This window comes from Staurois parvus, unplaced genomic scaffold (genome assembly GCF_062004578.1).
Source record: "Staurois parvus isolate SC_StPar_1 unplaced genomic scaffold, SC_StPar_1.0 ptg000708l, whole genome shotgun sequence".
In the NCBI taxonomy this organism is placed as follows: Eukaryota; Metazoa; Chordata; class Amphibia; order Anura; family Ranidae; genus Staurois; species Staurois parvus.
In genome coordinates, this window is record NW_028318504.1 from 8,063,909 (window position 1) to 8,078,313 (window position 14,405).

A 14,405-nucleotide genomic window follows, 5' to 3' on the forward strand; every position below is an offset into this window, starting at 1 on the left:
AGTAGCTGGAGAAGTTTCCAGAAGTCAGTGGGTAGGGGTGAGGAGGGGGTGATCTGCATACTTAAGAGATCTTGGCCAGCCCAAGCAGGTGGCTTAACATAGGGCCAGAACAGCCCTCAAGTATGAGAAAGCCTGATCAGCAGCCTGTCGGGTGGAAGATGAGTGAAGGCTGGAGTGTGGAGCCTGGGAGGGGGCCTAGGGAAGGGGCCTACCTACAAGCTGTTGCTGGACAAGGCATTCTCCACTGTACCACCTCTTCCAGGAAGGACAACCTGATCAGCAGGGAAGGATCCAGCCCAGCGTATGGCCTGAAGGCAGCCACCAAAACCAGAAAAATAGGTAAGGCTCCCTGAAAAAAAAACAAACACACAGCTTACAATATAGGCAGAGGAGAGGGGGGAGGATTAGCTGAACTTCCTTTTTTTTCATGAAGTTCTGCTTTAAAGTATAGCTAAAGGCAAAACTTTTTTGTTTTGCACAGCATGGAGAGGGATTAGAACACATAATAGGCTTTTATTGCTGTCTGTGCCCCAGTTAGGGAGATTCATCCTCTCTATTTGTCCTGTTTACCATTATCATTGATAGTGAAGGTAAATAAAACCTCACATTTTGGGTTGTCCCCAAAAAAGTAGTAGGACATTTTCCAATGGGGACACTATTTCTGGTGGCCTGGGAGTCCCCAAGGAATTCTCTTATTTGCAGGGATTATATTTTCCTGTTTTGGCTATGGGAAAGGAAGTGAAGGTAAATATCCCCAATGGGATTTGGATTGAAAAAAAAATATACCCAATGTGACACAGCAAAAAAAAAAAAAAAGTCAGACAGGGGTTATAACCCTCCCTTACTCTATCCAAAAAAAGGGTTTTGCCTATAGTTCTACTTTAAGTCTGCTTTAAATCAGCACAGTAGCTTAATGGTTTGCACTTCTGCCATTCAGAACAAGGATCATTGGTTTGAATTATGGGTAGCACAGCATCTAAGTGGTTAGCGCTTCTGCCTAGCAGCACTAGGGTTGTTGGTTCGAGTCCCTACCACTGCACTACTGTCAGGGATCCCGGCCACTCGGCGGTGCACACATGCGCAGATCGCCGACTCGTCCTAGCCGGCGAGCACCGAGTCCTAGGCGATCGCGGCAGTGGCCGCACAAGCGCACTAGCAATCACGACCGCACCAATGAGAGCAGAGGGTGCCCTATTTAAACCAGCCCTGTGCATCTCCAAATCGCCTTATGGTCTTGTTCCCTGTACCTGTGTTCCTGTTTGATCCTGTGTTCCTGATTACCTTGTTGCCGACCCAGCCTGTTCCTGATACTGCTGTCTTCTCCTGCTCTGACCCCTGGCTCGTCCTGACTATTCTCTGCCTGATCCCGATTGCCTGACCTCCTGTTACTGAACCCGGCTCATGACCCATTATTCTTCTGCCTACTGCTCCATACTGTCTGCTCCGCTGTTGCCAACCCGGCCTGTCTGACCATGCATACCTCTTCATATCTGGCTCTTACCTGCTCCACGCCATTGGCATCCGCCTCTACCACAGCTGGTGTTTCTCGGGGGTCGCGACCTGGTCTCAGGCTGCTTCAAGTCCATCCCCACCATCAGGGGCTCTGGTGAACCAGCAGAATGAGGCTTAGACTCTGCACTCTGAGAGATCCCGGCCAGTGGGCCGCTAGAGGCTACCGCCAGTCAGCTGCTGACAACTACCAACCTGGAGTTTGCATGTTCTCACTGTGTCTGCATGGGTTTCCTCCCACACTCAAAAGACCGGCTGGTAGGTTTATTGGCTCGTGTCTAGTATATGTATGAATGTGAGTTGGGGACCTTAGACTGTATGCTCTCTGAGGGTTAGGGACTGATGTGAATGCGTGAATTGATGGTGCTAAATAGGTACCTGTAATAATTGGTTAGGATGCTAGCTCTATGGAATTTGTAGGTTTTCCCTGTGCTTGTATAGGTTTCCTACCACAATCCAAAGACAAGGTCTCAGAGTTGAGTCACTCTCAGGGTCGTACTGACAACTCATGGGGCCCCCGGGCAATAGGGGATCATGGGGCCCCTGTGTCCTTGCCCAAACTCAAAAAAAGCCTATGATAAAGGTACCAGGGGCATCTCATGGGGCCCCCTACTGACCCCAGGCCCTCGGGCAGTGCCCGAGTTTCCAAATGGTCAGTCCACCCCTGGTCACTCTTCAACGTAGGACATACCTGTTTTGCTTGATGATGTTGTTTCATTGGGGGAAGGAGGACTGTCCTGGAAGTTCTGTGAGCAGGTAGCTTACCAACAGGTAACAAGCATGGTTTTATACTTCTATTCAGGGTGCAGGAAATTAGACCCAAAGTAGCACAGAAACTGTCAGGGCTCTGGGTATGACCAGAGGTGTGTGGACTGACACAGGGAAACGCAGGCTTCAGATATAGTATAAACAATATAATTTATTAAAGACTAAACAATACATAAACGCAGTGCAAGACTAAACATAAACACAGTGCAAACGAACCAAACCAAAACCCCCAACAGATAACAAAAGAACAATACTAAGCGTAGTCGGGCAGGCCGGGTCGGTAGCAAATGGGCAGGCAAGGTACAAAGGAGCAGGCAGAGCGTAGTCGAACGGGCCGGGTCAGGAACAATCAGGCAGACAAGGTACCAAAGGAGCAGACTGGAGAGTGGTCAGGAATAGCAGAGGTCAGGACAGGCGGAGTTCAATCAGAGTCATGGATCAAGCAGGATTAGACAGGAAGCAGACAGGATGCAGGTACAGGGGCTCTTGGGAAACATACACCAAGGCCCTGATTGCAAGTCTGGTCATTCCTTATATGCACCTCCTGCAATCAGCCTCAGGTGTTTTGGCTGACTGCAGGAGTGAGCCTCTGGTTGCTGAGAGCACCCGCTGGCTAGTCCTGGTACTGCAACCCACAAGGCAGGTGAGTCCCACCACTATTGGCGAGTCCATTCCTGACAGAAACACTCCTGAAGAATTAAATATTTGTGCCATTTACCTAAGCCATAAGATTCTACATATGTTAGGTGAAAATCCATGTTTCTTGAGGTTTAGGATGGTGGACAGCCTATAATGAGTTTGGTATGAAGTCCTTTCAAGTATAGCTATGCCGCAGATTTGTACTAAGCTTTGCTCCACAAGAAGCTGTTACATTTGTAGACGGTGTTGTGCTATTACGTCAAGGAAAGGATTAGGACAAACCACTCACGGGAGAAGCTAAATTTGATTTATTAGTGAAGCAAAGGGGACAGAGAACTAGTCTCTTAAATTTTATGCCGTCGAGACGTAAGGATATCTTACATAAAAAACATCCAGCATACCTTTCTGTAAATGATTATGGAGGCACAATCTCACATAACACACAGATTAACTCTGTTAGCAACCTGCAAAGCTATTTCACAGATGATTAAAAATTAACCATCGTCCACGTAGAAAAAAAAAAGAACTCCATCATAAAAATTCTCGACAAGTCAACAGTAGCTATATGGAATGCCGCTCATGGAGCCAAACAAGTAACCGAGGCTTTGGAGTTAATTATTTAAAGTGAACAGTTGTAAATATTTTTATTAGAACACAAATACATTTATTACCTGCCCCTTTATTGCTATTTGTTTTCAGATCTGTTCCCACGATAGGGCAATCATTTTTCTAATTAGGCAAGTTGTGAAGAACCGGATTTTATGTCTCCACAAAAGAGTTATTTTATTGCTATGAGCGCAGAGGGTTTTATTCGATTAAAAGGAGTCGGTACATGACAAGGCAGGCTGCTGTGTTTCTACAGCAATGCGCCGTTCAAGGTTTCACTCAGTGCCTATTACCAGCCACAGCCGCAATCTAAATGTACATACGGACAAAAGGTCCCATGCCACGCTTTCTGCTGCTGGATAACTTTATTTAACAAAATGGCCACTCAATTAATGCTAAGCATCTCCCTCTGCTGCATTTTGCTCTAGACTCAAATTAGGCTTTACGATATTATACAGTGCTGTTCGTTGAAAAGAAAGTGGGAAGGAAAAAGAGAGGGAGAAATGATGACCTCTTTACTGCTACTGCACTGCTATTCTTTCATTGCCAACCAAAGGTTGAGGCAGGTCCTAGACCAGGCTGTATGGCACCACCGCAGTGTTGCCTACAGAGAGGTCTTGGGGAATGGAGAACCTGCTCTGGCTGGGGTGCCAGGATTCAACAGATCTAAAAATCTTTTGGCATTTCAGACAGTTCCATGGATGTACTTATTACCTTTGTATCATCCTGATCCTGCCTGTTAGATTCCAAGCTCTCTTGAGCATGGCCCTCTGATCCCTCTTCTCGTGGTAAATTGTATTGTAACCATACTGTTTTCCTCTATTATGTAAAGCACTGAACAAACTGTTGGCACTATATATTATGTAGGCGGCTTGCCTGGAACCCAGCTATGAGGGTATAAGTGTAGGTGGTCATTTTAAAGAGAAGTGCTACCATATTTTCTCAAGGCTTAATGGACGTTTGACAAGGTGCAAGGTACAAATGAGCTTTACTACCCCTGTGAAGGTGGAGTTGGGACATGTAAGTAAGTTTGGAACAAAGAGGACCATGTGGTGTAAATTGGGCCATAATTCCAAACAAAAGCCAGAAGAAGCAAATCAAGGACTGCTGTCTCCTGGACATGATTGCTAGTGTATCTTCCTTGCCACTTCCAATGATTTTAGAATTACTCAAGCAACATTAAAGAGTATTTCTGTTATTCAGTGGGACTTTTGTGGAGCATATGGGAGTTTTACCTAATTTTCTCCTTTAAGGAACTACAGGTACCAGTGAGGGATGTAACTGTTAAACACAAGGTCATAAAACCATTATCTTATGCCCTTGAGTCCTGCCACCTGCACACGGTACTTTTGTAGGGACCCCGCCCTAAGCTGAATTGTCTGTTTTTCAGCTTAAGCTCTGTTTTCAATTTTCTGGATTCTGCTGGTTCTCCTAAGCTCATTGGGTTGATCTGTTTCTCCCTGTTACTCTTGATGAAGTTTCATTAATAAGTGTAGGAAGGACAATTGCTGAATTATAAATATTTGTCTAACAAATCCCTGAGGTTGTTGTTCAGAGGTATGGTTTGGCGCAATCACAATGTTTGGAGCACCTTTCCAGAGTGTTTTTCACCTCTTAGGCTGCTGCCTAGAGAGGATGTCTGCATGGAATGTTCATTTTTTTGGACCACAGCAAAGTCCCAAGAATTCTAGCTGCCCTGCTGGAGTGTATATCTAAAGGGTGTTATGTGGTTGGGCCACCTTTGCCTCTGCACATGGGGTACGGTACCTTTAACCTGTGTGCATGCTCATCAATACCCAGGACCAGGCGGGGCCGCATTCATGCCTAAGCTAGATTGTGGCTGTACTATAACTTTGAAAGAAGCCATACACTGTGTACAGTAGTAAAACATACAGAGTCTGTCTGTGAAGAATGCTGTCCTGTGTCACTACACACTTTGCTGTTCAATAGTCACATTTAGGAGGGACATTGCCATGCCCATGCCCTCTCCACCAGTCCAGCATACCTCACTTCCAGTAACAGAATGGGGTCCCTATGAGCACCTGCGCAGACCCCGTGTGTGCTCTCAATTAACTCTTTACACTCTCCCATACCACGTGGCGAGGCTTTGGATCTCCATAACATGGGTTTGTACCCAAACTTAGGGAACTGACCGCTAGGGGAAGGAGTCAGCTCACCAACCCCCTCGCTACCAGAGGACCCTGCACCCAAGCCAGGTACCAAGCTTCATAACTGGCTGCTGTGTACTTTGCACTAGTTATTGATTACCCACTGTGTTACTCCTCCAAATGCTTTGTTGAGTTAACCCTTGGCCATGCTTCATACCCCATATGTGCTTTACAACACTTCTGATGCACCAAAATCTACCATGCACTCTTTTGACCAGCTTCAGACCAGGCTCAAACAGTTAAAAGCTTAACTCAAAGTGCTTGAAAAAGTTTACAGTGACATTGGGAACAAAGTCTAACTGGCTAACTAAAGCTGCCCAGGCATACCTGTAACAGGTGTGAGACGATATATGACAATTCCCATGGAATGGTAGCTGTCCAGCAGTTCAGTGTTCCAAGGTAGAGTTCATCTAGCGACTCAGGTCCGTGACAGTTGGTAATGAGTCTGTGCAGGAGCAGGCTGTCGGGACCCAGCCTTCCTCCCTTTTTTATATTGCAATAGGTAGGAAGGCGGGCCTAGAAAAACCCAGAAAAGGAGGCCTGAAGGATTAACCCCTTCCCCACCTTGGCAGTATAACCTGCTAACTTTAAACAAACCTTTACATGTATGCACCCTGCCTACACTTAGACTAAAGGATGGCAGCCTAGATAGAGTGTATGGAAAGAATTTTCTTGCTGAAGAGTGTTGCAGAGGAGCTGGGTAGAAGCTGCTGCTGGACATTGCAAAAGGATTCATTGCACACAGATCAAGGTGTCTTTGACTGCTTTCAGAGGGTCAAGAGCTAAATTGAGTACAAAGAGATCAACTGCTACTCAGGAAAAACTGTGACTGCTCTTACAGTGAATAGAGCTGTTTGGCTGCTCTGTCAGGATACTTGTTTTTATTTTTTTTTTTTTTTAGGGGGCAGACTGACCATTTGGAAACTCGGGCACTGCCCAAGGGCCCGGGGTCAGTAGGGGGCCCCATGAGATGCCACTGGTACCTTTTTCATAGTCTTTTTTGAGTTTGGGCAAGGACACAGGGGCCCCATGATCCCCTATTGCCCAGGGGCCCCATGAGTTGTCAGTCCGCCCCTGATCCTGCACCTATAACCTTTTCTCCTAGAATTTAGTTCCACAATAAATGTTAAAATTACTAAAATGACTGGCATCATACTCATTTTCTCTCCATCATGCACCAAGAACCAAACTTTGATTCTAGCCTGTCACATTAATTAGGGGGTCATTCCGCACCACCCCAAGAGGAGGATTGCTAAACTTTATATTGGTTTAATATTCAGCGTGGAACCGTCAGTGTGCTTTGGATTCTATCTGTTTCAAACTGGCTTTTGTGACTGTATTAGACCTAACTTGTGCTTGTTCATAGCCTGATCTACAGTAGAGTTGACAATAAATGTATATGGCCAAAAGAAGATGACTGGTATCAGACAAACTTCAATACTGGTTAACGGGGAAAAACATCTAATTTACAAAATGTTTTTGTTGTAGAACCACATATGCAGGAAAAAAAGATTTTATGGTCCAGTAAATCTGTACTGGGCCGGTCCAGGGCAATAATTCCAGTGCCAAAACCACAGAAAGAGGGATTAGTACCTGAAATCTGTAAAGGTCGGCCTGAAATCTGGGAGAGTTGGTAGTTAAAATCGGGAGGAGTTGGTACTTGAACGCCAGAAGAGTTGGCTTGAAATCTGGAAGACCATGTACTTGAAATCTGGGAGAGTTGGTTTGAAAACTGGGAGAACTAGGGGGGCACATGCGTGGGGTCCCGCTGAGCAGACATGGTTGCTTAGAGCTCCACTCCTGGAGGACAGTAAAGCCCAGATCCTGAGCCTGCCTGAGCACACCGCTGGCCACCGCAGCACCCCATATCCCTAGCATAGCCCTAGGCACAAGCGGGATGGTATTAGGAGGACCAAAACCGAAAATAAAAACAAACTCCATCAAGGACGCTCTGGCTCGGGCCCCAGCCAAGATGGCTCTGGCATTCTCCTCAGGTGCTTCTACAGAGCGCCCAGGTAAAAACACTATGTCACCCCCAGGCTCCTAGGGTGAATCAGCAGGGGAACAACAGGCACTGCATGACGCAGTGTCACTGGTCATGCTTAAATACATTGAACGTATGCTCCACAGGGCCTTAAAGCAGACCTCACATTACATCACAGTCTCACCTGGGAAATCAGGGAATTTTTTTTTTTTGAGCGTGAAACCAGGGTGGATGAGATAGAAGCCCAAGACTACCTGGCCGAATTTGAAAATCTAAAGGAGAACCTCACACTGCAATCCAGGTTGGTAAATCATGAAAATAGGGCCAGACTGTCTAATCTGCGCATCAGAGGCATCCCAGAGTCGATTCTGGACCTCCAAGCAACCATGCTGGCCTTATTCCAGGAGTTGCAACCTGCCACACCTGTTGAACGTCTGGAAATGGACTGGGTCCACAGGGCACTAACACCCCAAAAACCTGGAGGGACTGCCTAGAGACATTATAGCTAAATTTCATTACTACCGCACTAAAAAGCAATTCCTGGCGGCAGCCAGAGGAGTAGAAAACGTATGTTTTCAGGGTCACTGCTACCAACTCTTTGCGGATCTGTCTCCACTTACAATCTCCAAGAGGTGGGCCATGAAGCCGCAGCTTCCTTCAACAACACCATATCTCATACCAGTGGGGTTTCCCGTTTTTAGTCTGCTTTACTTAGCAAGAACCCAGGCATGTATGTCGCTCTGCAGAGGAATTGCAAATTATACTACAGGACTTACAGCTGGTGGAACGCCCCGCCCCCACTTGGAAGGTGCACGCCACCATTCAGCCTCCAGCTCTCCGTGCAAATCCAGCTCCGCCACAACCAGGAAAGACTGACAAAACTCTTACAAGCGTGGTTGTTTTGCCTCACCTACCCCAGCAGTGCAAGACTCGATGGATTGACGGTTATCCACCAACGCCAGCAGAACCTCTCCTTTTTTGCCTATGAGGCGCTGACCTCAGTTGGACGACAACTTGATTGAACTCTACTGGTCCAGCTGACCAGCAAGTAAAACCCAAATCCCCCTTTAAAATCTTCCCAATGTCGCACCTAATTCTCCAGGTGCCAGCCCACCGTGGGCAAGTAACACCAGGACTTCATGTCCTTAGACTGCTCCTATAGTCTCCCTTACCCCCCCCACCCACCTCCCTCCCTCCAACTCCCTTTACCTTTCCTGGTATCCACATTTGACCCTCCATTGATATAACTGTTCCTCCACTAGGCTGCAGTGACTTGAATATTGGACACTTTGACTTGTCTCATGATTTTGCCTTCTGTCAGTCAGGGCAATTCGCTCAGCACCCTAATCTGCGACCTGAATCTTTACTCTCTGATTCCCAACAAACCCCCTCTACAAAATATGTGGCTTAGCTACTAGGTCATATTTTAGTTGCCATGTATTTACTTTTGCTCGTTTCTCACCCTCACCTATGGCTCAGTGCAGACGACTCTTATCTTTTCCTGCACTGCTCAACCGGGCTTGTTTTCAGATACACAATTTGTCTTCTCTTGCTCCAATGGCTGTCCCTTCCTTTACCCCCCCCCCTCCTTTCCTTCCCCTTGCACTTCCCCTTCCCCACCCTCCCTACCTACCTCCTGGCCCTTTGTTCCTCTGCTATTCTCTCTTAGAGAAATAGAACTCAATACCCATGCCGGGCACATAAAGTTCTACATCACTATATACTTCTATTTAGGGCTTAGGTCCCTCCGGGATTGTTCCTTGCATTCCCACTCTGATACCCTCGGCTGCCCACCCTATTTATGTGAGCACCCAACAGTATCATTGTTGCCTTGTATGCTGTTTCGCCTTTCTCTGGATCTTTTCTCCTGACTTCTCCCAGTTGAGGGTTGGCGCAGCACCCATGGTAAGTATGCCTATCCACCTTATATCCTTCCACAGCTCACCATTATGGCCCCCTTAAACATTCTCTCCCTGAATGTTCAGGGACTCCATATTCCCCAAAAACACACAAAGGCCTTCTGCTCTTTCGCAGCCAAGAAGGCCCACATAATCTGCCTACAGGAAACACATTTTCAACACAAGCCACACCCAAATTTTTTCATTCACAATACACCCAGGTATATACCTCCTCTACTACAACTAACAATGTGGTGTTTTGGTTGCATTTCATCGCACCATAACCTTCATTCTCTCAGCTGAACTTAAAGATCCAGACGGGTGCTATATAATCCATACTGGTCAACTCATGGATATTGATGTTACTATCGTGTCATACTACGCTCCCAATAGGCGGCCTACGTCCTTCCTCTCACATATTCTCGAGGTTGTTGCCATACTTTGGGGAGTTTTGAATCAAGTACTGCTGCCCTTCTTAAACAAATAACCCTTCTCTCCCTCCACTAGCCTCGTGAAGCCTTCCTTCAGCCACCTGCTCACTAAATAAAAACTACTGGACTCCAGGCATGAATGGAACCCTACTAGAAAACACTATACCTACTACTCCAATCCACATAAAACCTTCTCTCGAATCGATCACATCTTCTTAACAATAGGTATGGTTCCCAAAATTCTGGAAGTCATAATAATACCCTTCACATGGTCGGATCACAACGCAGTGCTAACCACCATAGCTTCCCCTATCCTGACAGCCCACAACATCTCTTGGTGCCTCAACAATTCTATGCTTAAAAACCTATCACATTGTGCAGATATCAAGATAGCTCTTAAGGATTATGTATTACATATCTACCCCCCCCCCCCATTTATCCCCTTCTCACCCTATGGGAGGTGCATAAACCTGTAATTCGTGGGGTGATTAAATGCCAATCGGCACTTCTCAAGCAGGAATGCAAAACTCTATCTCACAAACTGGAATCTGATTTCAACTCTTGTTATGTGGCGTTCTAAACTAACCCATCCCCAACAAATAAAACCCAACTAGACAAAGGTCGCCTGGAGTTTGACTTGTTCCTCACTGAATCGGCAGATAAATCCTTGAGACGCTCCAGACATTAATATTATCTCAAAGCTAACAAACCAGACACTCTGCTCGCACTTACCCTTAAATCCTTGGACAAGCCCTCTAAATCCATTCGACTTAAAGTAGCACGAGACATCTACACAAGTAACCCGGTCAAGATACTACACAAGTTCCAGTTGCACCTAGCCTTCTCACCTGATTGTACTTTAAATACCACGCAGGCAGACGCCTTTTTCTTGCAAATAACATTACCGGAGATCTCTCAGTCTCACCGCTCCCGGCTTGAGTCCTCCATCGCTGAAGCCGAGGTACCCACGGCCATTCGTGACTTGAAATTGAATATACACCCAGGGCCAGATGGTTACACCACCGTATGCTATAAAACCTTCACAGAGCTTCTAACACCTCTCTTAACTAGAGCCCTCAGCACCCTACTTGACAAACACTCCTTCCGTCCGGACACTCTAACGGCTATCATCTGTATGCTCCCTAAACCTCATTTTGACGACTCCACCTGGACTAACTATCACCCAATATCCTTACTGAATCTTGACATCAAGCTTCTAGCCCAAATCCTCACAACCGGACTGAATAAAGTCATTGGGGGGTCTAATACATCGTGATCAGACAGGGTTCACCCCAATTCAGCAAGCTGGTGACAACATTCGTCGGGCGGTGTTAATAGCTCATGCAGCTAAAACACAACGTATCCCTTCCTGCTACCTTTCACGAGACATAAAAAAAAGCATTTGATACTGTATCATGGCCTTACTTACATTATACCTTGAAAAAGTGGGGATTCGGTCCCCACTTCTTACATTGTATTTCAGCCCTGAACGATTCACCAAGAGCATATGTCAACTATGCCAGATATAAATCGGACCTTCTCCACATTGGCAGGGGCACGTGCCAAGGCTGCCCACTCTCTCCCTTACCATTTGCCCTCCTCATCGAACCATTGGCACAACGCATTCGCTCTGATCCCAGAATCACGGGAATTGAGCTCGGTGGCCATCATCACAAATTTTGCCTATTCGCAGATGACATCCTGCTGTTCCTATCCTCCCCGCACATATCAGCACAAAACTTGCTGGTCACACTTACCCAACTTGCTTCTCTTGTCAGCCTCTCGGTTAACATCCAGAAATCCATAGCACTTAATATATCCGTAACTGAAGAAGAGAAGCACCTAGCCCAAGCAATGCTACCTTTTTTATGGGTCCACCACTGCCTTCCCTATCTGGGCATACAGCTAACTGCTGCACATACCGACCTCTTCACTGCTAACTACCCCCTGATGCTTAAACAGGTGACCAGCCTAATGTCACAATGGTCCACCCTCCCTTTCTCTTGAATAGGAAAAATGAATGTCCTCAAGATGGCTATACTGCCCATACTTTTATACCTTTTTAGAGTCTTGTCAGTTTCCGTCTCAGCCTATTTCTTAAGGATTCTACAAAGGAAGCCATGGCATACGTTTTGGGGCACAAGGAAACCTATATCTACACTATATCTCCCCAAACTTAGCGGCTGATTGGGTCTTCCTCACTTATCCTTCTACTAGTATGCAGTTCATCTAGCACATCTGCCCAAATATCACGCGGTCGGCGAAACCCAGCTATGGGTGTCCATAGAATCAGTCGACTGTGACCCTCTGACGGTAGCTAACCTGCTGTGGATCTGACCAGCGGACTGAGCTTTCTTACACAACCTGATTACAAAGCATTATCTTTCCGTCTGGAATAAACTTAAGACTGCGTACGGCTTGCAATCCTCTCACAACCCGCTTCTTTCTTTTCTCAAAAACCATGCCTTTTTCCCAGCCTGGGATAGCCCTGCATAATTCCACGCATGGACTGCAATGGGCCTTATCCGCCTTTGCAAGATGGTCAATTCGACCTTCTTTCTCTCCTTCCCCACTCTCTGCGAATCCTCTGGCCTCCCTCACTCAGAGCTATTTCATTATCTGCAGAAAAATATTTCTACTCCCCATACATTTCCAGAGATAGTGTAATGACTCATCTCTCCCAGTTTGAATGAATTTGTTCTGAAGACCCTCACTCTAGTCACACCCACAGCCACAGTCTACTTTACTGATGCTACTTGGTTTTATATGTCAGTTGGTGAGTTGGTGCTTGAAATCTGGGGGAATTTACTTGAAATCTGGAGGAATCGACTTGAAATCTGGGAGCGCTTGTTCTTGAAATCTGGGAGAGCTTGTTCTTGAAATCTGGGAGAGTTTGTTCTTGAAATCTGGGAGAGGTTGTTCTTGAAATATGGGAGAGTTGACTTGAAATTTAGGAGAGTTGACTTGAGATTTGGGAGAGCTGGTACTTAAAATCTGTGAGAGTTGGCTTGAAATTGGGGAGAGTTGATGCTTGAAATCTGGGAGAGTTGGTTCTTGAAATCTGGTAGAGTTCGCTTGAAATCTTGAAGAATTGGTACTTGAAATCTCTTTGGCATTGACACAACTTTCCATGTTTGTAGGAAGAAAAATACCAACTATGACCCTAAGAACACCATCCCTACAGTCAATCATGGAGGTGGAAACATTATGCTTTGGAGCTGTTTCTCTGCTAAAAGTATGGGCCAACATTGCAGCATTGAGGGGCCAATGGACTGGGCCATGTATTGTAAAATTTTGGATGAACCTTCTTCCCTCAGCCAGAACACTGAAGATGAGCCGTGGATGGGTCTTCCAGAATAACAATGACCTAAATCATACCATCAAGGCAGCAAAGGAGAGGCTCAAGAAGAAGCATATTAAGGTCATGGAGTAGCCTGGGCAGTCTCCAGACCTTAATCCTATAGAAAATATATGGGGGGAGCTGAAACGTCAAGTTCCCAGGCAACAGCCAAGAAATCTTAAGGATTTAGAGAAGATCTGTAAAGAAGAGTGGGCCAAAATCCCTCCTGAGATGTGTGCAAAGCTGGTAACCAACTACAAGAAACGTCTTACCTCTGTGCTTGCCAACAAGGATTTCTCCACCAGGCACTTAAGTCATTTTTTGCTTGGGGATCAAATACTTATTTTACTCACTGATCTGCAACTCAATTTATAACATTTGTATCATGTGTTATTATCTGGATTTTTGGTTGATATTCTGTCTCGATCACTTAAAATACGCCTATGATAAAAATTATAGACCCTTCATTTCTTTGTAAGTGGGCAAATTTACAAAATCTGCAGGGGTTCAAATCATTATTTCCCCCACTGTATGTAGGTAGGAAGTGGCTGCAAAGAGACTGCAAGAGATTAACAGCACTGAGATGGAACAAATAATCAAAAAGGTAAAAACAATTATTTTATGTAAAAAAAAATTGCAACTGTTTATGAAACAAAGTGCTTTTGCAAACTGAATGTTATTCCATTGGAATCATATCTGCAACATTTTAGAGCCCAATTACCCTCTTCATATATCCTCATAAGCTGTGCAGTGCTGTTTTGATTGTCAGGGCCCAAGCTCCCTTAGTGCTCCTTGAATACTTGATACTTGAATATAATGCCACACATGCCCTGTCTAATATTAGCTCAGTGCACGCTCCTAGTACCTCAACAGTGCCATAGACAAGCCAGATATGTCAATACTGGGCTCAGGCACCCTTTGCATACCACCATTGCAGCCTATTTTTTAAATGTACCAGCCTTTGCAATATCAATGCCACCAAGCTCAAGAATTTACTTGCAGCTGCGAAAGGATCATGACACAAAGTGAAAGGTAGCTGTTGCTAGATTGCAATGATCTGCC